The 25,541-nt window shown below is 45.9% G+C and overlaps 1 long non-coding RNA gene across 2 annotated transcripts in view; it reads right to left on the reverse strand.

Moving 5' to 3' along the window:
• Positions 1-4,171: 4,171 nt before the first annotated feature.
• LOC124952649 overlaps positions 4,172-25,541 on the reverse strand; it is a 30,355-nt gene continuing 8,985 nt past the window's right edge. For both annotated transcript variants that reach the window (XR_007101963.1, XR_007101962.1), the window contains 3 exons: positions 23,252-23,449; positions 22,922-23,002; positions 4,172-6,099 (listed from right to left, as the gene is read on the reverse strand). This is a non-coding gene — a long non-coding RNA (uncharacterized LOC124952649). The remainder of the gene's footprint in view (positions 6,100-22,921; positions 23,003-23,251; positions 23,450-25,541) is intronic.

The following is a 25,541-nucleotide window of genomic DNA, read 5'->3' on the forward strand; positions in this document are numbered from 1 at the left end:
GAGGAGAGAATAAGAAGAGGACGGAGAAGTTGCCGCCGGTCTCTCGAAGATCCGCATCGTATAAAGGTAGAAGAAGAGAACCGAGCATAGCGTGCGGAGTAAATGTTCCAATCGTCGTCGTGCCCTGTCCACAAATTATTCCTCGTGTTCTGCACGATGCCCAGCACGAGCTGCCCGTAAGCCACACACAAGCGCGCGCGCGCGAACGCTTCGAGGGCGCTAGCCAACGAAATAGAAGTACGAAAGAGAGTCTTCCGCTCGTTCCAAGAACCACCGACCGAGCTATCTCGTCTCGAGTCTCCTAGCACCGAGTCCGAGTCTCTTCTTCTTGTCTCGTATGCCACGATCGACCTAGCCGAGTTGGCTACACCATCGAGTAGTACCTACACGAGACCCTGTACTTGCCTGTACCCTTGAGGGCTCGAAGAATTGGAAGAGGAATCGAACAGCAGGGACGAGAAGAGCCAAGGTGCTCTCGTTTGTTCCTCGTTTCGAGTCGTGTCGTCTCCTTCGCTATCCTCGTACCTCTCCTTTGCTTCACCTCGCCACACACTTTACTATGTCTATATGTCTGTGAGAAAGATACAGAGACCATGCGAGCGGACCACTGGATCCCTCTATCTCTCATCTCCCGTCCACCTGTATTCCCCATACTGTCAGCACGTGGAATTCCGTGGAAATTAACGATTGACCCCCGCTAGAGAAAGAGAGAGGCAGGGAGAGAGAGAGAGAGAGAGAGAGAGAGAGAGAGAAACTTTTCTTATCAGACTCGTTCGATCGTACCGTGTATACTCGCGAACTCGGAGTCTTCTCTCTCTCTTTCTCTCTCTCTATCTATCTATCTAACTCTCCTTCTCTCTTCCTCTGCATGCGCGGATCGCGATCGCAGATATAAGCGCGGTGCTTGAGCTTGTTCACGGGATTAGACTCCGTTTGAACGAGTATATTCTAAGCTGACGTGCTTCGAACGAACGGTTTGTTAAACTCCATTCTTTTTCCTCTCTTTCAGCTTGGAGAGAGCAACCATGCGTGCTGTCAGAAAAAAGATATGCGATTGAATCGATCATTCAATTAACTTTGATACGCACGATACATGCGTTCACGATGTTGGAGGAGAACGAGAAAATCCATTTTAATGCGCGCAAATCGTTTCTCTTTTCTTCCACGTAACATACATATATTTTTTCTGTTTTTCTTTTCTTTTTTTCTTTTTTTTTTTTACTTTTACGGTTCCGCTGGGAAATAGTATTCACGGTAATTCATTGCTTCGGGTGTTGAAGCAGCTGAGTCTGAAGGAAGAGCACGAGGTTTTACCTACGATATATATACCTAGGGAATAGCGAGCAAAGCGAGGAAAGAAGCTCGATGAGAATCTATGCGAGGAACAGCACCCGACGGCTACTAGATTCTCTCCATTCTTCAGCGATCTATCCTATCACGATTCTGACGTTTCCATTAAATTTTCAGTATTAACGCGGTCCGACTAGCGGGGCTTCCGCGTTGCAGCTCCTACCATAAACCATAGGAATGTATCGAGTTAATCGATTTATCGTTTCGCCGGAGTAAATTTATTTGCTTAACCAACGATTCCAATTTTTTTTTCTTTCTTTTTTTTTTTTTCGAACAAATCGCATTGTTGATAGAATATCCTACAGTATAAGGCGTCTAAAATGTAAGAAAATACGTATGAAATTTGTACGTTTTCGAGGGAAAATTGAAACGAGATGTTGTTAAGAGACAACATCTTCAAGACGAAATACGACGAATGCACGACGGCATTCTCTCGTGATACCCGACGCATCTCCTTCTGAAATGTAACAGGTCTCGCGAACGTCATGTTTTCGTAGTTTTATCATCGAGGCATATCTTGAGAAAGAGATACCTCGAAGGGTAAAGATCCAAACCCCCCGGGGTGGAAAATACTCGCACGTATGAGCTGGACGACGAGGCGGAATCTCAAATGAAATTATTTCGGCGGGTCTGTCGGTTGGGTCGAATGTCAATGACACGCTTTCCTTACTACGTCTTCTTCGTCACCTCTTGTACGTATACTTTCAATCGATAATTATTTCTCGAATGATTTCAAAAAAAAAAAAAAAAAAAAAAAAGAAAAAAAAAAAGGTATAAAGCTTTGCGACTCGTGAAAATGCACCTGTTTAGCGTAACGTGAATTCGTACTTAGCATGTCCCAAAACCTTTTTGACCGCGCCCATATCGTGCGACAGTTCGTCGTCGAGTCCCCTTCGAGACTTTGTCCAGATATCATCGCGAATGTTAAACAGAACGGGAAGAAGAAAAGAAGAAGAAAAAAAAAGTAAAAAAAGAAAGTAAGAATAAGAAGGACAACTCCTCCTGGCGTCGTCGTTACATCTTCCGCGTCTCGACTTTCGTTCGTTTGAATCTTCGTATCCCCGTTGTCCTTGAGAGGATAACGAGTCAAATTCGATTTATGACGCATGAAATTCTCAATCGCATCGATCGTAAATTAAATAGATTACGTTGGTAGAGACAAAAGGATTCTACGATCGAAGCGCGTTTCGTCATCGTTCGAAGAATGACTTCGTCGTTTTCCAATCCTTTCCCTGTGTCCTTGTTCGATGATCGAGGAAGGATCGCACACCTAGAATCGCTGATTTAAATTTACAAAGAGCATCGTATCGTCGCACGTTTCCGACCTTGCATCGCACGCCGCGAGTCGTAAACTCGGCTCGAACCGGGACGTTTCTATGTTACTTTACGACGTGCTTCAACTAGGCGATCGCATTTTATCGTTCCATATTCCGAGTTTCATATCACGATGCGAGCCAGAGCGAGAGCGAGAGCTCGACTTTAAGTTTAGTGCGATACTTCGAGGTGGCCCGAGCATCGTCAAAAATTCTCTATCGTTATATCGAAGTTATGTAAGGCGTGAATAGTATTTCTCTCGCGCCTGATGCTTTTCCAAAACGACTTCTTCGTTGGCGAACGATCATCGAAGATCAACTGAAAGTTCTCGAATGCGAGAGATTCGATCGTATTAAAAATGAAGAAACGTACCAACGTTTATTTAAAATCTTGTCTCGTTTCTTCTTCTCGTTTTGTATCAAGGGAACAAAGTACCTTAAACGAAGAGATTTAGGAAAGTTGCTCGGGTTCGCTACCACCTGCGCGCTTATTTTCTTTCTTTTTTTTCTTTTTCTCTTTCATTTCAACGTGGGTGGACGTTGGAAAAGAAACACAGCGCCTCTCTTTGTTACGAAGCGAAACGTAGGCGTCTCTATAGGTCACGACGGGTTCAACACGACTCGCAATCGCGTCGCGGACCGTGTCCAAATAACGCCGACGTACGACACCGTCAGGTTATAATATATTCCTTGGATGAAATCATTTCTACGGCTGATCCGAATGGAGCCAAGTCAATGGCCAAATTAGGCTCGAGATCAAAATATTTACGATTTAATCTGGAATAATAAAAATGTCGATGTTCGAACGTTTAAGAGTTTACACGAATAGAGATTCTACATATGTAGGTATACATAAAAGGAAAATATAATGACGATCCAATTAAATGGGATATTTAATAAAAACTAATAAACCCCACTTTAAGAGGTACTTTCTTAAATTCACGCTCTCGATGTTACGAGTGTAAATTTTCAAGTAAATCGGACGGGCGTGGTAGCGATTGACCGTGACCATCAAAGTCGTGAACCTTCGGAAGGGTTCTTCGCGTAGCTCTCCGCACCTTTCCGGTGTCGTTACGCGCGCGGAAAGCCGGCGAAGGAAGTTTTTAAGGAGACGAAGCGAGGAGAAGCTCGGTAGGTGCTGAGCACATAGTCGAGTATGTGGGCAAGTCAGGAAACGAGAGCACTCGAGGATATCAGAGAGGATACCGCGTAGCCCCCTTTTATTAATAGGGACAATCGAGCGTCTGTCACGGCACAATGGCCAAGACTACGCCCAGTATTAACTCCATATACCACGTGCTCGTGGTATATGCATGAATCAAGGCGATAAGCGAGTCGAACGACCCTCGTTCAGGGGATATTATATTTATCAATTTTACACATTTTTTTTTTCTCTCTTTTCTTATACAAACGTACAATTTCGAGAAAAGCGTAGGTAAATATAATCTAATGGAATAGATCAGCGCTCTCTCTCTCTCTCTCTCTCTCTCTCTCTCCCTTTCGTGCAATATACTTTCGTGACATCTCTATTCCAACGTTCGCTCTTATTCTCCATACGATACGATCAAAGTCGTTGTCCCCTTTTCATTCTAATCTTCGTGGTGCAAATCGATCTGACGAGTACTCGGGCGAAGACACACGTGCCTCGTACTACCACTGTTCCGCGAAAAAGATAGATAGAGTAAGGAAGAGAAGGAGAAAACTACGGAGACCGTAAACGAGCTAACTAACTTCTCGATCCTCCGTGCTCTCGTGGTTCTCGTGGCACGGGCCCGTGACATCGGCACTCCTACGAAGGAAATCCGTCCTCCTCCTCCTCTTCCTTCTCCTCTTCTTCTTCTTCGTCTTCTTTGCCTATACCAGGTTCTTACATATTCAGCAAGCTTCTTCCAAGGAACCCGATAACTGGCCGCGAGGTCACGCGTCGAAGCACCCGACCGATCGGCCTCGCCGATCCGCTCGACGACTTCTCGTGAGTTCGACCGATCGTTCGCGAAATCGTTCTTGCACGTGTTCTCTCCTCGTATACACGAAGAAACTTTACTTACTCAGCGGTACCAATTCCCTTGACTTCTCTTAACCGTTTCTACGACGTATGTATAGAAGACACATAGAACCCAACCGAGTATGTATAAAGATTCAGAGGGAATAGAATTAGATAGAGTGTTAACTCTTGCGTCTTGACTCTACGAGCATTACCGCTAGACTGACTCGTACGTGACCTTCTTCGAGGTGTCACGCTAAACGATGTGTCTCGACACGATCGTACGGTGAACTTTGTTTGTTTTCTAACGTAATGATACTACACGGTACACGGGAAAGAGATTATTGTTTACGAAAGAATCTACTATTTATTAGCCGTGTAAGAGGCTGGTAAATACTTACGTATCACATCATCGTGAAGCAAAAAAGGAAAACAGAAACGTTTCGCGAGTGAATTTCGTGCAAGACGAGTATGTAAAGCACGAAGGAGAGAAAGGACAGCGAGCGAGCGAGCGAGCGAGCGAGCGAGAGAGAGAGAGAGAGAGAGAGAGAGAGGGAGAGTGAGATAGTGAATGAGAGAGTTCCTCTTAATGCTCTCGGCCATTGAAAAAAAATCTTTTTACGATGCTGTCAGAACGACATCGTATTTCCGTCGTTCCTTCGTCGTCGGTTCGACGCTTTTTGGCAGAAGCCGTAGGCCGCACGTCGATACTTAACGTTTTTATCGAAGTGACACGCCTATAAAGATCTCCATCGGAGTTCGAAGGAAGCAGATATAAGGGTAAGAAGAGAGACAAGGAGGAGAAGGAAGAGGAGGACGGAGAGAGAGAGAGAGAGAGAGAGAGAGTCGATCGAGTTTCGTGCAACGAGAGCGCATGGCTCATGTCGCGGTATCTTTGTCGGCGGGACCGATCCTCCATCATCGCTTTGCCGATGCGATGAGTGTGAGTGAGAGAGAAAGAGAGTGAGAAAGAGAAAGAAGGACGGACGACGAGCGAGTCCTTAAGATACACTCACGGCGAAGACGAACCTGCTTGGGCCTTGCCAAGCCGATGGTGCTCATATATTAATTAGTACGACGAGTTCGAGTTATTATTGGCTCGAAATTAATAGACCCTTCCGCGGATAAATAACTCAAGACCCCCTGCCTCTCTCCTGAAGTAGCCAGCCCTTCCACTTGGCGCGACACGCGGGAGGAGGAAAGGTGGAGATGAAGCGAGGAGCAAAAGAAAAAAGGAGAGAAGATAGCGGGACGTGTTTATTGGCGCGGCCTCGACGAGTTACCCCTTTGTCGAACAGGTACGAGCAATTAGTTTCGTGCGTGGATTTATATTTTCTCTCTGATTAACCGTATGCTCTTTTGAATCGACTTTTCTTGGCGTTGCTAATAATCGCGTTACCAGGCGATCGTTGATTTCCTTTCTTCTTCTTCTTCTTCTTCTTCTTCTTCCTGCTGAAGGAGGAAAAAAAAAAGAAAATAATTTGTGAAAAATATTAAAGCGTGCACCTGCCAGTAAGAGCTACGGTAGATATAGCACGATAAAGGGTAGATACGAGCAAGGAAAGGTAAAAGCCACGAAGAAGTTCGAGGGGTCACGAGGTGGAGGCATAAGTTACGGACGGAGGCCATGCAAGGGCAAGCGAATCGTTCTGAAAAGAACAAGTCGATACAGTCGAGATTCGGAGGATCCTCAACCGAATTTCTCCACCGGAAGATGTTCCAAAGTATATCGAAGGGAGAAAGAGTCGGTAGCAGAAAAGAAAAAGACGGCAAGGAACGGCTCGAGGAAGGCAGGTTGCTGTGGGTTCTTCCTCTCTCTCTCTCTCTCTCTCTCTCTCTCTCTCTCTTTAGCTGCAGCTTTCAGGGTGGTCTCGGTGCCTCAGAACGGCGGGACAAACGGCGACACGGGCAACGTGCTTCGCATCATATACCCCTTCCCGAGTAAAAGGCCGCCGCATGAACGTGTGCGCGAGCGCGCGCGCGCGCGACCGAGCGAACGTCCTGCATCCCTCTTCTACTCGGCATCATAACCGCCTAACTAATGGCCGACAGATTAGAACTAGAGAAACGCGCCGTGTCCTCTTTCTCTCTCTCTCTCTCTCTCTCTCTCTCTCTCTCTCTCTTTCGTGAACGTGAGGAAGAGAAAGAAAGAGGAAGAACGAAACCGCGAGAGTCGGTGCCTTTCATGAAACTGGATCTAGAAGGGGGTCCCGCCCCTCCCACGGAGAGCAACGAGCCGAGATAACAGGGCAATAATTCAAGAACTTCACGATACCGGGACGCGCGCACTCGCAGGACTCCTCACCGTGAAAGATTAGTCACGGATGTGTCTGTCCGCCCTACTCTCTCTCTCTCTCTCTCTCTTTTTTTTTATCTTTTCTTCTTCACTCTCCTACTTCTCCTTTAGGTTCAAGTTGAAAGCATGGATTCGACGCAAGCTGGCGCCGTACTCCGAGCTACCCTCAACCTCTTCTTCCTGGTCCTCCTCTTCGTCTCGTGTCGTCATCCTTATAAGAAGAACGAGCGTGGAAACGATCCGAGTCGAGAAGCACGAGAACGAAAGAACGACTACGACGACTACGAGGAGACACCCGAGACACGAGGAGCGTTTCGCATTGTATACTCGTCTCGCTTGTACTGTTATGATCGTTGGACTTACGTAGAGAGGAATCGCAGCCTTTATGACGGTTGTTAGTCTCTACTGCCGTCTGCCATTCCGCAGTATCTATATGCGCATATTACACATACACACGTTTACATACATATTCGATCCTCTTACCTATATCACCGTGTTTTCCTACATACGCATACCGGACGATCTCTATTTGCAAGAATATCGCGTGAAACGTTGATTTGCGGACGAGAACGAACGAGGTACGCGCGTCTAGTTACGTTTTGCAACTTGGATAACGAAGATTTTTGCAAGAGAACGAGCAAAGGAAGATCGGTGGATCTTAATCGCGTGCTCGAGTTCCTATGTACGTTCTCCCACGTACGAGACGAGCACTCGAGAAGATATTAAACGCGAAATGGTTTCCGAACGTGACGGTAGAACGAAGAACACGCGACATACATCTTTACGTGCGATCTCTCCCTCTCTCTCTCTCTCTCTCTCTCTCTCTCTCTCTCTTTCTCTTTCTCGGTAGAAGATGCAACTTTCAAAAGTGAAAATACTAGTTATTTAACTTTTACCAAGAACCTCTTGAATCGTCGCTGAATGTGATTATAAACTAGAAAGGATGGAAAAAAATAAAATAGTATGTGACATTCGTATCGATAATCGGTTACGATCTGGCATAAACTCGGGCAAAACACCGAAGAGATGCTAGAAAGAGAGAGAGAGAGAGAGAGAGAGAGAGAGAGAAAGAGAGAGATGGAAAAGAGAAAAAAATCACGGACCACCCCGATCTTCATCGACTGGGGGGTAATTAAGTGCTGAAGAGCGATAGGCTGGCGTGACCGACGGTCATAGATCGCGCCTCCACGTTCGTGATCCGGGCTATGGGTCCCTGCTGATATCTTCGATCCGCGAATCGCTACGATCGATTTGTAGTACGTACTATGCCAGGTAATTGCGACGAAAGACCGAGGAGTCTCGTAGATCTCTTGAGGATCTCGATCGAGTCGACTCTCCCTCGAGACGAGACTTCGAAGAAACGTCCGGTTGGATCGATGCGTTCCTTAAACTCCTTCGTGTTTCTTTGGTATTAACGGCTCTCCATGGAGACGTCTATTATTCGTCAAGATGTATTCCTATGACCGAGCTCGTACGAAAGGCCCGCTAACGACTCTTACGCTTGCGATTACGCAGGCGCGGGGCCACTAGAGAAGATAAGTTCCGTCGCGTGCTGAACCGGATAAACTTTCCCTCTGGTCAGTCTTACAGATCGAGATCTCTCAAGAACTGACGTTGATCACCCGCACGCGTAACGACGAAGGGAAGAATAGTTGTAAGAATCGCAACGTCAATGTTTGGATTATCTCGACGATGATACTCCATTATGATAAGAAAAATTCATGCAGAACCGTTCGAGGAAGTCCTCTCAAAATACTGTATAGACTTTCACGAGGTAACATAGGTAAGAACTAACCGTGAAGCTCATTAGTAGCATAAGCTAGCGATATGTTTCTTATGTGCGAAGGAGAATACCCCACAGGATACATCTCGCCGTGCTGTGGCGAGTCACGTTTATGCGTGCGTGCTCGCTCTTATTCTCTTTCTCTCTCTCTCTCTCTCTCTCTCTCTCTCTCGTTCGCTCGCTCGGTCCAAACCGCTTCACCTGAGCCAAGCCGCGTAAGCAGAGATCGCGTGTGCGAGAAAACGTGCGTGGGGACGCGCCTATTGCGAGCAGGTTGCTTATTTTTGCAGTTTTATGCACTCAGCCGCGCCTTAGCCGCTTCTCTATCTCTCTATCCCTTTCTCTCTCTCTCTCTCTCTCTCTCTCGATACTCCGGGCGGTCGTACGCCCTCCAAGAGATACCTGTGTTTCTCTTCTTCTCTCTTCGTTATCTCCTCGTTGTACGCGCCTTCTGCCTATCCCCCTGACCCTACCTATTCCCTTCAATTTCTTTCTCTCCCCGTCCATCTGCATTTTCGTTCGATCTACCACGGTGGCCTCCTCGCGTTTATTCATCCGCGAACGCGTAATAGCATATTTTCTCAAGTTTACGTTCGTGATCGCGAGTTCCCATCTCGGTAATCTAATTTCTCGGAAACGCTCTATGATATACTGCAGATTACGGGAAGCCGTCGTGAATTAAAAATCTTTGAGTCCGCTTTTAATTAACATACGTTGTGTTAGCCATCGTGCAGCATCCCCTGTGAAATAAAAGAAGAAAAAAGAGCAATCGTGAAAATGTGTAATGCACGTACGCTCGTTCCTTGACCACATTAACTATGCTTTTCTCTCATTATAAGGCTAATCGGCGCCGAGCTACTCCGAGAAGGAGACCTGGCGCCAGTTTCGCGCGATCCGGACTACGATATCGAGGTGTTACCAATGGCTTCCGATTATAGAAATGCGGGATAGCGAGTACCGTGTCATAAATCTATGATGCGAGAGAGATCGCGGGAAATAGGTGATCCGTTTGGATTCCACAAAGAGAGAGGGAGAGAGTCCTCGATTACGAGTTCATGTCGTTCCCTCGATAGCTATGGCTCTTCCTGTTAAGGACGATATTCCCAATGATATACCGTACCTAGGTACTTATATTTCTGTGATTTTTCCTTCCCCTTCCTCTCTTTTTTCCCTGTTTATTTTTTCTTTTTTTTTTTTTTTTTCGTTCCAATCACCACCGACAACTAATTACAAGAGGTGTTATTTATCAGCGACGTTAATTATGAGAAGTCTTGATAAAGATTTTAACAGGGACGGAGTTGTCGAAAAAAAAAAAAGAAAAAGAAAAGAAAAGAAATATGATAGGATTCCTTTCGAAATTTATACCATTAAGATCGTACGAGTTTTTTGATTTATGCGAATAAAATTTAAATATCCAGCACGCAAGGAGAGAAGATAGTACGTTAAAAGTATAGACGACGTGGTCTACTCGAAGGAGCAATCTACGAGATGGCTATCCGCCGAAAGATAGATACCTATAATTAATTGACAACGAAACCAGCCTGGCGCATCATGCGATCCTTCCAGCGTTAAGCATTACGAGGACCGGTAAACTCCGCGGGTCGAACCAGATAGCGAATCCAATCTCGCGTGCAGCCTCTTTTCCTTTCCTCGACGAGTAACGCTCGACGCGGTCGTAAGATCGAATGTACCGTTTAGTACGATACTATCTGATAAATGAAGGTGGACGCCGGAATGAATTAGGCGAGCGCGAAACGTTCGCTCAGATTGTGCAACGCGGCGTTTCTTTCGAAAAATTCAAACGTATCGAATCCGAGAGCATGAGAAAAAAGTTCGATATGCCGCTTACACGTAACACGTACGCCGATATCGAAAGAGAATGAAAAATCTCGCGAGGAGTATCGGTAAAAGCGTAATGTAGAGGTCGCAGGAGGTCCGAGTTATATTGTAACGTAACGGACAGTTCATTAATAACTAACAGTCCCTCCGACGAAAAAAATATATTCCATTAGAAAATTCCTTTTCCACACGAGCAAGCATAGAAAAATGCATTATCCTCGATCGAATCGCCGTCTCTAAAGACACATCTTTCCGGTCGACGGACTGATAGAAATTACACGAGTGGCTCGAACGACGACGAATACCTAGTCGAGCAGCCTAGATATAATTGAGATGAAATTCCTGATGATGAATCGTGTTTTTATTCGAGACGGAATTAATACACGGACGGACGAATCCCTCTCGGCGAGGAGAAGAGACGGCGAGATAGTTTGAATTTGGGAGGGCGGGAGAGGCTTTATCTTTATAAATTGTCCTTCCGCGTACGCAGGGCGAATGAATTCTATCGCAATGAACTGACCCTTTCTTTCTTTCTTTCTTTCTTTCTTTCTTTCTTTCTTTCTTCCTTTCTTTCGGTCCGTCCATTAACCCGCTTCGCTTCCTTCGACGGTGCAACTACGGAGGACGGAGGTGGTTCATGAATATTCAGCGGACAAGTTGTCCGCAAGAGGCTCCGCCGACTAACGTATACTCTTGTTGATCATAAGTGGGTTTGTTTCGCTGATTGTTGTCGCATCGTTGATCCTGACTCCACGGTGGCTACGGTGGTAGCGGGCCCAGGGGGTCCTTTGAATATGCATTGCTCGCGCGACGCCTGGATCGCGCGGTTCGTCCGCGATATGCCTGTTCGGCCCCTTATGCCTTCTATAATTTGCACCGTGCCGATAAGAGGAGACTTCTACGTACGCTCCTCTCGAAGGGCTACGCAACCCAGTCCGTATCTCTATCGTCCTCCGAGCATAGCCCAGACGCACGACCGATCTCGAAACGAGCGTGTATACGCTTGTCGATGTGTAATACGGCCCATCCTCTCTATTTCTCTTCTCTCCTCCATCCTCGATTCCTTCGAGAATCAATCCGACTGGAAAAGAAACGAACGAAGGTCGTGTTAATCAGCTAAAGCCAGTTTCTCGATCAAAGAAACGTACCTACGATCGAATCATTAAATTCAACGAAACCTCCGAACGAGTCTCCGTACGATTAATAAAATTAGCCGTCCGTTAACGGCACGTAATAATATAAAAGCTACGATTATTAGGCCATTCCGGCGATAGGGGAGGAAAGAGTACCTTGGATGTTTTCGAACTAATGATCCTTGGCAGCGGATCAATGGTGCATATCGGCGTACCTGCTTGGCGCACAAATCGCCAAGGGAACACGCGAGAGAGCGAGCTACGACGGACGATATATCCTCGCCTATCGCTCTCCTCTTTCCCTTCTTGGTCCGCGGGACCTCAGTTTGCCGGCTCGTTCTTGCGATTTAATTTGCGAGGTGGTCCGGAGAGCGCGTCGTCGTTGTCGAACGCACGAGATACGTGACTCTCCGGCACGGCCGGCAATGAATTCGTCTTTAGTTATCTTCGCCTTCGAGTGTACGCGTGGATGCCGATCGTTAACGCCTCCCTCTTGCTTCCTTCGTGTCGAGGCAACTCGATCCACCGGATTTCTTTATTTCATCTTTTTCGCCTTTCGTGCGAGCTACGGTAAGAATCTCCGTAAAAGCGTCAATCCTGTTTAAACGTCGTAGGCGCTGTTAAAAATCGATTAATCGAATTACATGGTGAGATTTCGAGTGAATTTATGATTTATTAAGTGATACGTCCAGTTAACAAACTCATACGTCGAGATCGCGAACGACGGTCGCAACGACGAACAAGATATTCATTATCGACGACTAGGATTGACTCTATAATGTCGAGAAGTTGCTGTATTTTGCAACTTGTAGCTTTCGCAACGTAGATAATGCTATCGGCCTAAAGCCGGCTCTCGTTGTCTCCCTCTCAGCTAATAACAAAATGTTGAACGAAGGAGGAACTACCGGTGGCATCGACTTATCTATGGTGGTCGATCGCTGCCACCATCGTCTGCATAAGACGACAGCAAAGATGCTCTTGCGCAATCTGTGCGCAGGAGTAACAGAAAGAGAGAGAGAGGGAGAGAGAGAGAGAGAGAGAGAGAGGGAGAGAGAGAGAGAGAGAGAGAGAGAGAGAGAGAGAGAGAGCAGGCTTTGCGACCTCGCGCTCGATTGCATCCATCGGAGCACGAATTATCGTCGGCACCTGGCACGCATGATTGAGCGATCACCAACTCCCTTGCCTCTCCTTGGCAACTACGTCAGAACTCAGGATGCTCGATGCCGAGTAAGTAAGTAGGTACGTGCGATCGTCCAGGAGATTCTTGTTGATGCGTGTATATACATATGGGTGCGTGCGCTCACGTGCCTCGTTACTCGCTCGCTTCGATAGTCGAAGAGTCTTCGCGAATGCTCGTTGACTGATCGTCTCTAACGGTGATCGTTGATTGGATGAATTCGTAGATCCAACGAACGGATAATCTGATCGATCGAGACCCGTGAAGATCCTCTACTAAGATGAGGGAGGAGAAAAATAAGACACAGAAATTTCGTGTCTTATTTCGTCGTTTCTTCCCGGTGTCCCGCTGCGATAATGAGGTCGACGAACATAAGGAAGCGACGATCCGTCCATATTAGATTCAACGAGACTGATAGTCCAAAGTCACGAAAGGAGATAGCTATTATTTAATTACAGTACGAGTTGGTCGAAATTATCCCTCAGTGAACGAGGAAGGAATCATAATCCTTGGGTTCGGCCAAGATATACCCCTATCCGTCCTATCAATCCTATCGTATGCCGTCCACGGCGACTAGTTCATAAAATCTAGAATTTCACGTTGTTCAACGAAGAAACACGCGCCTGTTCGGTCGGTTCTGTTCGATGCGTGGGAGGACGGTTGTTTCTAACGTCTCTATATCGATAGATAGAAGTTTCTCTCTCTCACCTCCGAGAGTATCGAACGTTCCTTACGAAAGAAAAACGAGCAGATTCCTATTTCTAGAGTGTCTTTTAATCGTCGAGGATATATTAATTAAATCGTAGCTTGGCAGGATGATCGTTTAATTTTTAATTCGAACCGCGACAATGTAGAAACCATCATTCGTCATTCGTTCCGTCCCATTAGATCGTTCCTTGGACATTGACCGGTACTCCTCATAGAAACACTTTTTTTCCATTACACACGTACGCGTGTACGTATCAGGTAGATCTGTCTAAGTCCGCGTAAGCTGCTATGCGCCACTTGGAGGTGTGCGTGCACGCGGTAAACGCGCGAAGGCCCCTGATCGTGTCTCGCACGTCCGCGAGGAGGATTGATTTATCACACGTCAAGAGACAGATTGCCGTTCGGCTCGTTGTAAGAGTCGTTGCCGCGGTTGGCAAGAGGCGAGAGAGCAAACGTGTTCGGTAAAAGGGACTACTACGCGAGAGAGAAGAGAGAGAAACCAAAGGAAAAGAGGGAGAGCGAGCGAGAGAGAGATATACAGGGAATCCCATGCGGGAGCAGATAGACCGAGTCGGTCGACGAAGCAGCCTCGGTTATCTGACTCTTTCGGTCTAGCTAGTCCTGTTGGCGACTCGGACGTAAATGGAACGAACTTGCCGAGACTGCCTGTGGTAGCTCTCGCGATAAAGCCTCCTGAATCGTCTTCTTTCCTACGTGTCGGCTTAATTTCGATTCGTAGACTCTTCGTGCTACTTCGATGCGAACTTTTTTTTTCTTCTCCTTTTCTTTCCTCCCCCTTCCGCGACGAGACAATTTCGAAACTCGTAGGTACTCGCGAAGCGTGACGTTCCATCGATAAGGACGCGCGTAGAATACGTAATTAACTGACGATCTCTAATTAGCATGGAACTACTTTGAACGCGTGTACCTTAAAATACGTCCCGTTTTGAAGTGCTCGGGAGAATAAAAGAAAAGAAGAAGATTTCGACCGGAGCGTAGGTTGAGGGAACGCTTCGGCAGCAGGTTGTCGGTTGGCATGCAGGAGAGGTGGATCAGGTGGAGTCGGGTCAGTGAAAGATAAGCAGGTTCAAGGACCAGTGTTCTTCTCTTCTACTTTGCTTCGGACGACAGCAAGAAAGAGAGGAAGAGAGAGGGTGGACACTATGTTTGAGACTTTTCGTAAGCAGATAAAAGCCTGATAATGAGCGGTGACCCAAGGTCTCGAGAGATAACCGAACGACGGTGAACATCTCGAGGCAAGGGCCGCGCTGGTATTTGGATCCTTGTCGCGGCTACACTCGGGATCATTATAGTGATTAATGCTGATGGAGTCTACCGATAATACTGATTTATCGATGTCACCCGCAACGAGTCTGCGACGGGTGACGAGATAAATGGTTGACGTCTCCTCTCGCGCCATTTAACAAAGGATGATAGAGAGAGAGAGAGAGAGAGAGAGAGAGAGAGAGAGAGAGAGAGAGAGAGAAACGTAAGGATATCGAAATTATAGCGATCTCAAAGAAGCTGACCTTCGATGGAATAATTAAAACGATTTAAATGATTGAGCCAGTGGTTTTGTGCGTTTGGATCGCCCCCTTTGTTCCCGTCCCCCTTCCCCCTTCGATTATCCATATCGTAAGAGCTGAATCATTTGGACTCGATCGAGGGATAAGCGCGAACGAAATCGATCGCACGGATCGATGATCAGGAAGAAGGAGCTAGATGGATTTCGAAAGAGTTTCATTTTTCGAGAACACTGTCTTTTCATCTTACTCTTTGACCCAGCAACGATATTCTCTCTCTTTCTCTATATGTCTTTGTCTCTCTCAGGGTGGAATATATGTACATAGCCACACAGTGTTTCCTCGGTGGTGCGCCTTTCATGGCGTGGGCTAATGTATTCTATTCGATTAAACAAACACAGTATCTCGCGGAGAAGCTTGTACATACGCATGGTCCCGGTAATGCTGAGCTCTGTGGAGAGAAACGACGAGAGAGAGAGAGAGAGAGAGAGAGAGAGAGAGAGAGAGAGAGAGAGAGAAAGAAAGAGAAACAGAGAAAGAGAAACAGAGAGGGGGGGGGGGGGGGAGAGAAGAAAGAAAAGGAAAACGCGATCCGAGTACATATACAAAGTCGGGCCTCCCACCTCGCAAGTGAGATTGAATAGCCTGTGATTTGATTATCATTTTTAAGACATCATCCTCGGATAAGTCGTGCGCCGACTCGCTTGCACAGTCAACATGGAGTAAAACGAAACGCCTGTAAAATCAACGAACCCATTTGTTCTTTACCAAAGGAAGGACGAACTGTTAAGAGCGTACCTATAAAGATCGTAAATGAAAAAATACGAGATAGAATTCATCTCTTTCTCTCTGGTAAAACGCAGGCGAAAAAAAAAAAGTGAAGCTCGGTGGAGCGTGCAGAGAGCAGGTAGCTCGTAAAATTTCGTAAATCGTGTCGAAACGACCCACGCCTCGCGAGCGACAGTATTCGAGCGCGTTCGTGGGCGTTATAAAAACTTACACGGCGCATTGTCTCCTTCCGTCGTATACGTAAAATATTTGGAAAGCCGCGAGCATTATCGCGACTCTCTCTCTCTCTCTCTCTCTCAAGGGAGAGAGAGAGAGAGAGAAAGAGAAAGAGAGAGAATAAAAGAGGCTCTTTTGAGATGACGAGTAGGGTGCTGGTGAGCGCTAAGGTACTTGGAAAGAGATTCCTCTTATGTTTCTAACTCGAGTTTTGCCTTCGTAGTAAAAAGGGACTCGGTGCGGTTGCCTCGAACGAACCGCAGACCTCTTCTTCATCTTCTTCTTCCTCTCCTCATCCTCTTTATTCTTCTTCTTCTTCTTCTTCTTCTTTTCTTCCTTCCTCTTTTTCTTACCTTTCCACCTATGCTTTTTCTCGACAAGCCGATAGCCAACGAGAAACGTAGCCATCGTCGTTTATAAGCTTGCCAAGCGTTCAAATCCTCGTGTATGATAATTCGCCGTAAACCGAACGATCAGAAGGAGAAGAGACGTTAAGGTCGTCGGCTAACACCAAGACGGCAATACCGCGGTTGAACTAAAGTGTCCCGATAAGCTCGAAACTCCTCGTAGCTGGACCACCCTTAAGCGCGAACGTCGAGTTAGGAGAAAAATCTCATGGATGTTATCGACCCTAGTAAGAACGAAGATCGAGGTTCTAAGAGAGACGATCAGAAAAGCGTGGATTTCAGTAAACGTTTTAAGCTCGGATTGCTATCCTATTATTATCGTCGGATTACGTTGTTCCACAAAGTCCGAGTTAACGTCTTCCTTTAATCCGTAGAAAATACAAGACTTAACAAGGAGAAAAATCACAACCGATCGGGTATAGCGATAACGTGATGAATAGAGTTTTTTTCTTTTTTCCCCTTTTTTCTTCTTTTCTTCCGATCGCTCCAGGTTGCGCTATTGGATGGAATAAATTAAGACCCGTATCCGATACGGCACGAGTCGATCGATTTCGTCCACTCGGAAAGCTCCGAAGAAGACGCGACATGTACCTACATTACAAGACGATTTAATTAAATCCTATCGGTGGAAATTTAATTCCGACGATCCTTCGAACAGATAGGAGGCTCGACTAACACGAAGATAAAAAATTTATTTCCGAGTTTAAACGCACGAGCAACTTGGTCTTCGTATTGCTTCGTATCGACTTAATTCGTTTTCTCTCTTTTCCCTTTCCGCTCTCCTCTTTCTCGAAATTCCAGCTCAATATAAAGATTACCCGGTCCCACACGGAAGAGATCCGGCTATCTCTGCTTGGCGTCGCCGACCTCGTCGTCCTCGGCACGTCCATCCGTCCATTGCGTACAGAATATTCGATCGATCGAAGATCGTACGCGTGGGGTCTACGAGTTCTCTACGTCGCGGACGATATCCGCTGCCTCGGAAACGCAATAAACGTCGTCGAGCCGACGTCGTATGCGCTCGTTTGGGGGACAGTTAGGTGGCCGCTTTCCCCACGCACGGAGGAAGGCCGCTCGAAAGAAATGTGGCGCTTAAATAAGAGAGAGAGAGAGAGAGAGAGAGAGAGAGAGAGAGAGAGAGAGAGAGAGAGGTCTTCGAGAGAAGATTACCGCGCGAGCTCCGGCTCGAGCATAAGTAAGATCTCGGGATTTTATGTCGTTACCTCACACGAAGCTCGCCGACTCGAACCACCGGCCGTTAAGAGAGCTCTCCTCCTTTTGCCCCTCTTTCTTCTCTTTTACCTTGTCCCCCTTCTTAGGCGCCTCTGGACCGATCCGATCCGCATCTCCTCCGAGCGATCCTCTCCGTGGGTGGATCGGACGCGTAAACAGGTGTACCAGAGCCCTGAACATCCGGACCTCGACGCACGATGATTCATGTAAACGCGTGTACGACGTATAATCCAACGACTCGTGGTATGCGCGGCGACACCTACGTGGAATCCGATTGGACGATTGCCTCGAAATCCGGAATCCATCCGGTTTCTTTTTCGGAATTTCTAACAAAAGGTGAAAGAAGGACGCGAGTGATTTGCATCGATTACAGATTCTATCACACTTTTATAAATAGTTAAAAATCGAAAAGCAGCTAGTATTTTTAAAAGGATTTTTCACAACTACATAAAGAAATATGTTCGACTTCGAATAAAGAAATCTTAAGGGTCGTGAACGAAACGACAATAAACGTGTTAAGATAATAGCAAAAAAATGTCGGCTTTGATTTTTTTCTTAACACAGTTCAGGTTTTAACAACGAGTCAATGCCTGCGGGGCCACCGATGGGAGAGGAAGCTCGTCCGCTTGTTGTCCGCCGATTGGAATTTACGAGCCTTGGACAAGGCGCGATCTTCCCAACCGAGCTGGTGGAATGAAACGCGTTTAATAGCGACGATCCGCAACGAAAGACTACGTGCACGAGAGAGAGAGAGAGAGAGAGAGAGAGAGAGAGTGGATTAGATAGAATCGCGATAGTTAGGCCATTTTTAGATCTCATACAGTCGATTATGCGGACTAGAAAACGATAATAATTATCTCTCATTTAAACGCATACATGCACGTATAGTATACGTGTTCGATCAGAAACATGAAAAAATGATTTTAAGAAAGGAAAGACCAAGTTTACGATCGTATGAAAGTGGCTCATCTAACTTCTCGAACCTCGATGTAAGTCGCGCTATTTTGTGTGCGTGCGTGCGTGCGTGTGTGTGTGTGTGTGTGAGTGCGTGTGTGCGTGTGTGTGTGTGTGTGTGTGTGTGAAAGAGAGAGAGAAAAAGAGAGATAGAGATTTCTTTCGCGATATTATCGTACCACGGTAAAATATATAAAATACGATAAAACGTATCTATATTTCCTCGGCGATGATTCTTAGCTCTTCTCGAGAAAAAGGCGGGGATATGTTCTACGAGATCGTAAAGTAAAGTCCTATTGGATCGTCACGGTGTAATCGTATCGGAGGAGTACGAGAACATTTTCGTCGTCCTCTTCCACTTCATCGGCCTCCTTCGCCTTTTCCTCCTTGTCTTAGCCGTCTTCTTCGTCGTAGGCTAGTAAAGGTTTATGACCAGGTAATTGAACACCCATGTCTTTCGAGATTCCTTCGGAGCTGATTTAACCCACCATAATATCGGAAGAGCTCATGGACAGGTATTCCCATCTATGGGGTCTTTGAAATCGCTGTGCGTGTCACGTGTGTCACCACCCTCCACAAGGACACCGCACGCTTACTTACCATCGTTTCACTCGAACGAGTTCTACAATGTTACCAACGTACAATGCCACCATACTTTGATGTGATGCTTTTCGCGAAACAGAAGGAAAAGTATAAATCGTATTGGTCGAACGTGCGAATATCTAGTGAAACGAAGGTGAAAGATACGTGGGATCGAGTCTCGTAAAATATTTCGTTTCGATCGTAAACTTTGGAGAACGATCGAAATTGCTAAGGTTCTACGTCGATAGAACGATCGAAACGATCGAAACGAGTCTAAAAGATTTTTCTTGGTTAGTATACTCGAGTCCTTTCATTTTCACGATTAATTCCGACGATCGATAATGATCGATAATAATCGATAATAATCGGCGAAATGAAACGTGTATACATGCACGTACGTGCGCGTATACAGGCGACGGCGGCGTTGTATCCTCGCACATAATAATGTAGAACTCCGATTTTAATCGAAGAGGGAGATATCTGCGACTGTAAATCAATAAACGATACCTCTCGAAGAAGCTTCGGCCCATTCTTCGCCATCGGCGTCCAAGGAAAAATAAATAGCGCGACGCCTCGCGGAATCGTTCAACGGGGAGTGCGGCAGCACAACGAGAGTAATATACCTCGTGTACCGGACTTTGGCGTCTTTCTCTCTCTCTCTCTCTCTCTCTCTCTCTCTCTCGCGAACGTATAAAAGAAAAAGAGAAGAGATGCGTGGAGAGAAGAGGAGAGGAGAGGAGAGGAGAGGAGCGCGACCGACCGGTCGTTACTTAGTAGCTTATTTATTTTTGCATAGATAATCCGCGGGAGATACGAAGGGAGATGTGGGTGGAGCCGCGCCGTGCTTGAGTCACGTGTGATTAAGCGATGTTATCCACGGTTCTCGGTGCCGTCGCACCTGTATGCTCGAAACGCCTACGTCGTACCTCTTCGACTCCTTTTCTTCTCTCTCTCTCCTTCCTCCTCCTTTTTTATTCCGCGCCTTCTTATCCCCTTGCGGAGGGAGCGAGCGAGTACGGGATCGAGGACCCCGAGGATTGTCCTTTGTTCGCGTTAAAAAGAAAAAGCACATAGGTACGTAAGTACGTATGTATGCACGTACGGCACAAATCGGACCATAAATAACGTCGAACGTTCGAGCCGCAACGTATGCAGATATTATATATATATATATATATATATATATATATATATATATATATATATATATACATACTTGTATATATATATACGTATATATATATATATATATATATATATATATATGCATATATTTATAGTTAATTAAGAGAGAGTGAATACGCGGATAGATAGAAAATGCGATGTCTGATTCGAAGACTAACGCCACCAAGCTAAGGGTTGAAAGACTAACGAGACGCTTATAATATAAAATAATAATAGAAAGTTGTGAGACAACAAAGTATTATAGTATCGGTCAAGCGTGCACAGAGCGGCGCTTTCTAGTCGGCCGGCGATAACGCTCAACATTCTTCGTTGTTTAAAATAAGCAAACTAGAGAGTTATGCGAAGTGAAACGAATCGCGACGACGACGACGACGACGACGACGACGACGACGACGACGACGACGACGACGACGAGGACGAGGACAAGCAAAGACGGTGTATATCGGAAGAACAATAACGGTAAATTATCTGATAATGGAATCTGAAAAAATTCCGAAAGCCGGCAGCGCGGTGGGTCGAACAGCTCGTACAGCACACCTGTCGTTGCACAATTTCTCTCACAATCGAGAAGCGAGAGAGTTGAGCTCTCGCTCTCGTTTGCGCGAAACGCGTATCGGACACGCGCGCCTTTAATTCGCGAGCGAAAAATGACTAGCGGCAGCGCGTTGCACGCCACGGACTCGTGTCGGGACGTATTTATAATTGCGCGTTCCTTCCTAACCGATCTATAGCGGCTCCATACAGAGAGAACAAGTGAAGGAAGAAGGGGACACCGCAGCGTGAGTCAGCGGCCGCTTTCCTTTGCTTTATGGAACCTTTTCTCTCTCTCTCTCTCTCTCTCTCTCTCTCTCTCTCTCTCTCTCTCTTGCGACTGTTCTCGTGACAGAATAAAACGAACGAGGATTAACATCAGCTTCAACGAGAATTACCGAATTAATTACTCTATTCGCGAGCTATTAAGTAACATTCAACTTTACGATATTATCATTTACGTTTCACTTTTAAAGGATAAAAGCAACATCAACTTTTTCGGAAATAATTTCGATGATGAAATTAAGAGAAAGTCTCGTCGTAGATGGATTAAAAAGAGAGACAAAGAGCGGGAGAGATAGATAGAGAGAGAGAGAGAGAGAGAGAGAGAGAGAGAGAGAAGGATAAGATAGATAGAAGAAGAACCGAAGCCGTCAAAGAGTCATGGTGGTCGTATCGGGTGATTCAGTAGCTTCTTACCAAAGCGGTTACCGGGCGACTTACCGAAGCGAGTAATGCAGTACCCGTGTACCAACGTCGATACGCTTCCGATGGAGAAGAAGGGTAAAAGAGAAAGACAGACAGAAGGGGGTGTCTCAACTCGCCGTCGCTCGGCTTATAATCGCCGTTCAATAAGAAAACCGCTATCTCCTGCCGCTCCTCTAGTCGATATCGGAAAGCAGCTGGTGTGTCCGAGATCGCTCCACCGATCGTCTCTCTCTCTCTCTCTCTCTCTCTCTTTCTTTCTTTCTTTCTTTCTTTCTTTCTTGACGGCGGTACTTTTGACAAACACCGACACGCATACGCTCGTAGTAGACTCCTCTAACGCCGCTTCGACCATAGATCGACTAACGATTACTTCGCGTGATTTAAATCTGTGCTAACCGGTCGACGTGCAGATTTTTTTTCTTTTTTCTACCTTCAAGAATATGATCGACGACTTTTCAATCAACTATTTAGAAAAATTTTGAACAAAAGCTAAGTACATTTCTATCGATCAATCATCGTCACTTCGAAACTTCATTTCATTCGATAAGAACGGAGAACGGAGTTGTTGCTTGAACAAGTAAAAACTGTATTTGCATGAAGGATAAAAATATCAAAGAGTTCCTTTCTTTGATTTCACTTTTTACACAAAGTAAAAATATAATAAAAGGAGAAATATTAATAGCGTCCGCGCGTTTGGACAGCAGAAATGAAGATATCAATTTATGAACTGTCGATATGGAAAACGAATAGGTACGCACGCGGAGAAAGAAAGAAAGAAAGAGAAAGAGGGGGGAAAGAGAGAGAGAGAGAATGTACGCGTATAAGGTAAAAGGATCGAAGTACCTTAAGCGTAGGCACAGGATTCAAGAGCGGCAAGAGTGGCTCGTTTATTCCGCGGCTCTATCGATTCTATCGGCTCGATTCTCTCTCGAGATCGCACCTGTACGAGATCGGAATCCAAATCGGAATCGGTCCGGCTCGAAGCCACGGAACGTCCGCATTATGCACGGCGAATAAGGACGGAAGCTGCTACCATCTAAGAAAAAGAAAGAAGAAAAAGAAAATGGGAGAGAATATAGCGCGGACACGAGGCTCGCATTCCCGGCTTAAGTGAATTCCGCGTGCGGCACACGGTGGTGTCGAAAACGTCTTGCGTGCCTCGAGGAAGCTCCAGTTGGCGTTACCACGAGAACTTCAGCGTTAAACGTACCACGAACGATCTTCGCAGGTTGCTCCTTCGAACGTGCCTTTCCTTCTTCCAGGGGCGGACTCCTTTGTGCTCCATATATAACTGAAATCATTGGACAACGTTAATGGATACCGTTCGAGATCTTTCGTTAGAGAATAACAGCGCTGTTGCAATGAATCTCTCTTATTGATTTCTATTTCAAATGTATTAAATCATTCTGAATTTTTCTCTAAGATCATTAAGAAATTCAAGGAATATAGATTTTACATAAACTTTCGTTTCGTTTATTCTAAAGTTTATCCACTACGGGTTACGTCTGGGTTGTGGAGGTCGATTGACGCATAACATTACTTTGCAGTGACCGAGTCGTCTCGCAAGTACATAGAACCACACTTAGGGAATCTCAGGATGCGCGTAGCGAGACGATGCCTGTTCGCGGTCGTCTTCTACGTTCTTCTTCGCCGAGGTTAAAGTTTCTTCCAACGCAGCCATGCGGTAGCCACCTATAACTTCTACCGACCACCAGGGACGCATCGTTTTCTAGTCGACCTGCAATTTTTTGAGAGACCAATAGTCAGCTCATTCGATGAATCGATTTGCGATTTGCGCGATTAAGCTAACACGTTAAGCTAATAACACAACCACAGAACGATAATGAATTGAAATACGATAGGAGTGTTTCTAAAGAATATATATACATATGCACATATGTGTATATATATATATATATGATAAGATCGTTGAGGTAGACAGTACGTGTTAAAAACGATCGTACGGCCAATTAGCAGGGCAATCAATTCGGTAAGCAAATCATCCTTTTTCTTCTCGCTCGTGCCCATGCGCCACTTATTGCCTAATGAAAGACAGTGTCCAAGTAGAAGCTGCGAGGATGCATCAGAATTCAAACGAGCACCTCATCATCTCAGCGACACGGACTGAGAGATGAAGCGAAAGAAAGAGAGAGAAAGAGAGATAGAGAGAGAGAGAGAGAGAGAGAGACAGAGAGAGAGAAAGAAGTAGAGAAAGACGGAGCTCACGCAGGATGTAAAGACGGCCCTGCTCGGATCCTCGTGTCTGCTTAATATTCACGGCGTGGCACCACGGAGTTAATTAATTCAACTTCACTGCGCACACACGAAACGCCAAAGGATCGATGTACGTATGCTCGCTAGCAGCCTCGTGTAAGATCGTCCTTCCTTCGGGAGTAGAAGTGGATTTTGATTGGCGGTAATGTGGGCTCGATCGTCCGTGATTTTAAATGTCAAAACGTTGTCCCGATTAAATCACGTACTTATTTATTTTTATCGTTATCCGCGATCGAACGAAATGACAAAGTGATATCGAAAGAAAGAGAAGACAATGCTACACGGAAGAGGATATGTATATCGAATCGAGGTGACGTTGGTCGATATATCGGGAAGTAATAGCGGACCGAAAGTATCGAGTTAAGATGGTCGGTAAATCAAACGAGGTTCTCGATCGACGTTAAGATCGGATCGATCGAGTGTCGCCATGGATCGTTAATTCTCGAAAAGGACGAAGAGTTTACGATTCTATCGCGAAAGAGGTGACCCGCCGGCGATCGTTGAAATTATACGAGAGGGTCAAACGTGAATAAGTGAGTGAGTGAGTGAGTGAGCGAGCAAAAGGAAGAGAGAAAGAAGTAGAGAGAGAGAGAGAGAGAGAGAGAGAGGAGAGAAAGGAGAAAACTTTCGACGTGGGCGCCATGGATTTCCGGTGAAGTTACGACGCGCGCTTGATCTACGGACAACAATTAAGCACGGCATTATAAATACCGCGATACACGCTTGCCAACATAACTCCTCCGACGCTTTGGACGCCCGGAGGCACCGTAATGGCGGTTGAAAGATGCGTGCCCGGACCAAGTAGGTTCACCTACGCACACTACTAAGAGTATTCGAGGTCTCGCGCACGCGTTCACCAGCCGCGTCAATTCTTTCTCAAAAGGCGTCGCATAGCCATCGACTCTAATCCTTGCGTCTCGTTAATGCTTCGTAAAAGCTTTTGATAAGAGATAAACGAAATATCTTTGAATTCCTTGCCTACCAGACATCGCTCGACCGATCGTTCCACTTTTCCAACTCTGTCTTCGATCTATGTAGAAAAGTAAAAAAAGAAAAAAATGGAGAAGAAGGTAAGGAAAAAAAAAAATGAGACGAGAGCAAGAAATTTCGCGTTGTCGAACGAGTTTAGCAATGAATCGTTAAAGGACTAGTCGAGTCTCGAATCCGGAGCGACATCGATCGAAAAAGATAGACTCGCTAATACGCTGGTTAAGCGTTATTTAATCTGGCATAAAGATAAAGAGAGTGAGAGAGAGAGAGAGAGAGAGAGAGAGACAGACAGACAGACATAGAGAAAGAGAGAATCAAAAAAGAAGGAGAAGAAGAATCGGAGTGGCGCGATCCACCGTAATAAATGCGCGCGTGTCAGCGTGACCGTGCGTGCTCGATCTCTCCAGTCGACTTTAGTAGTTTATAGTGTTCCTTCTTCTTCTTCTTCTCCTCCTCCACTTCATCCTCTCCCGTAACCTTCTTCTCCTCTACGATAATGCACGCTTTTCTCCGGCAGTGTCACCGTCGCGAGGAGGCATAGCATTAACTGGCCGTTGCCCGTCGCT

The sequence above is a fragment of the Vespa velutina genome, chromosome 10, assembly GCF_912470025.1.
Source record: "Vespa velutina chromosome 10, iVesVel2.1, whole genome shotgun sequence".
Lineage (NCBI taxonomy): Eukaryota > Metazoa > Arthropoda > Insecta > Hymenoptera > Vespidae > Vespa > Vespa velutina.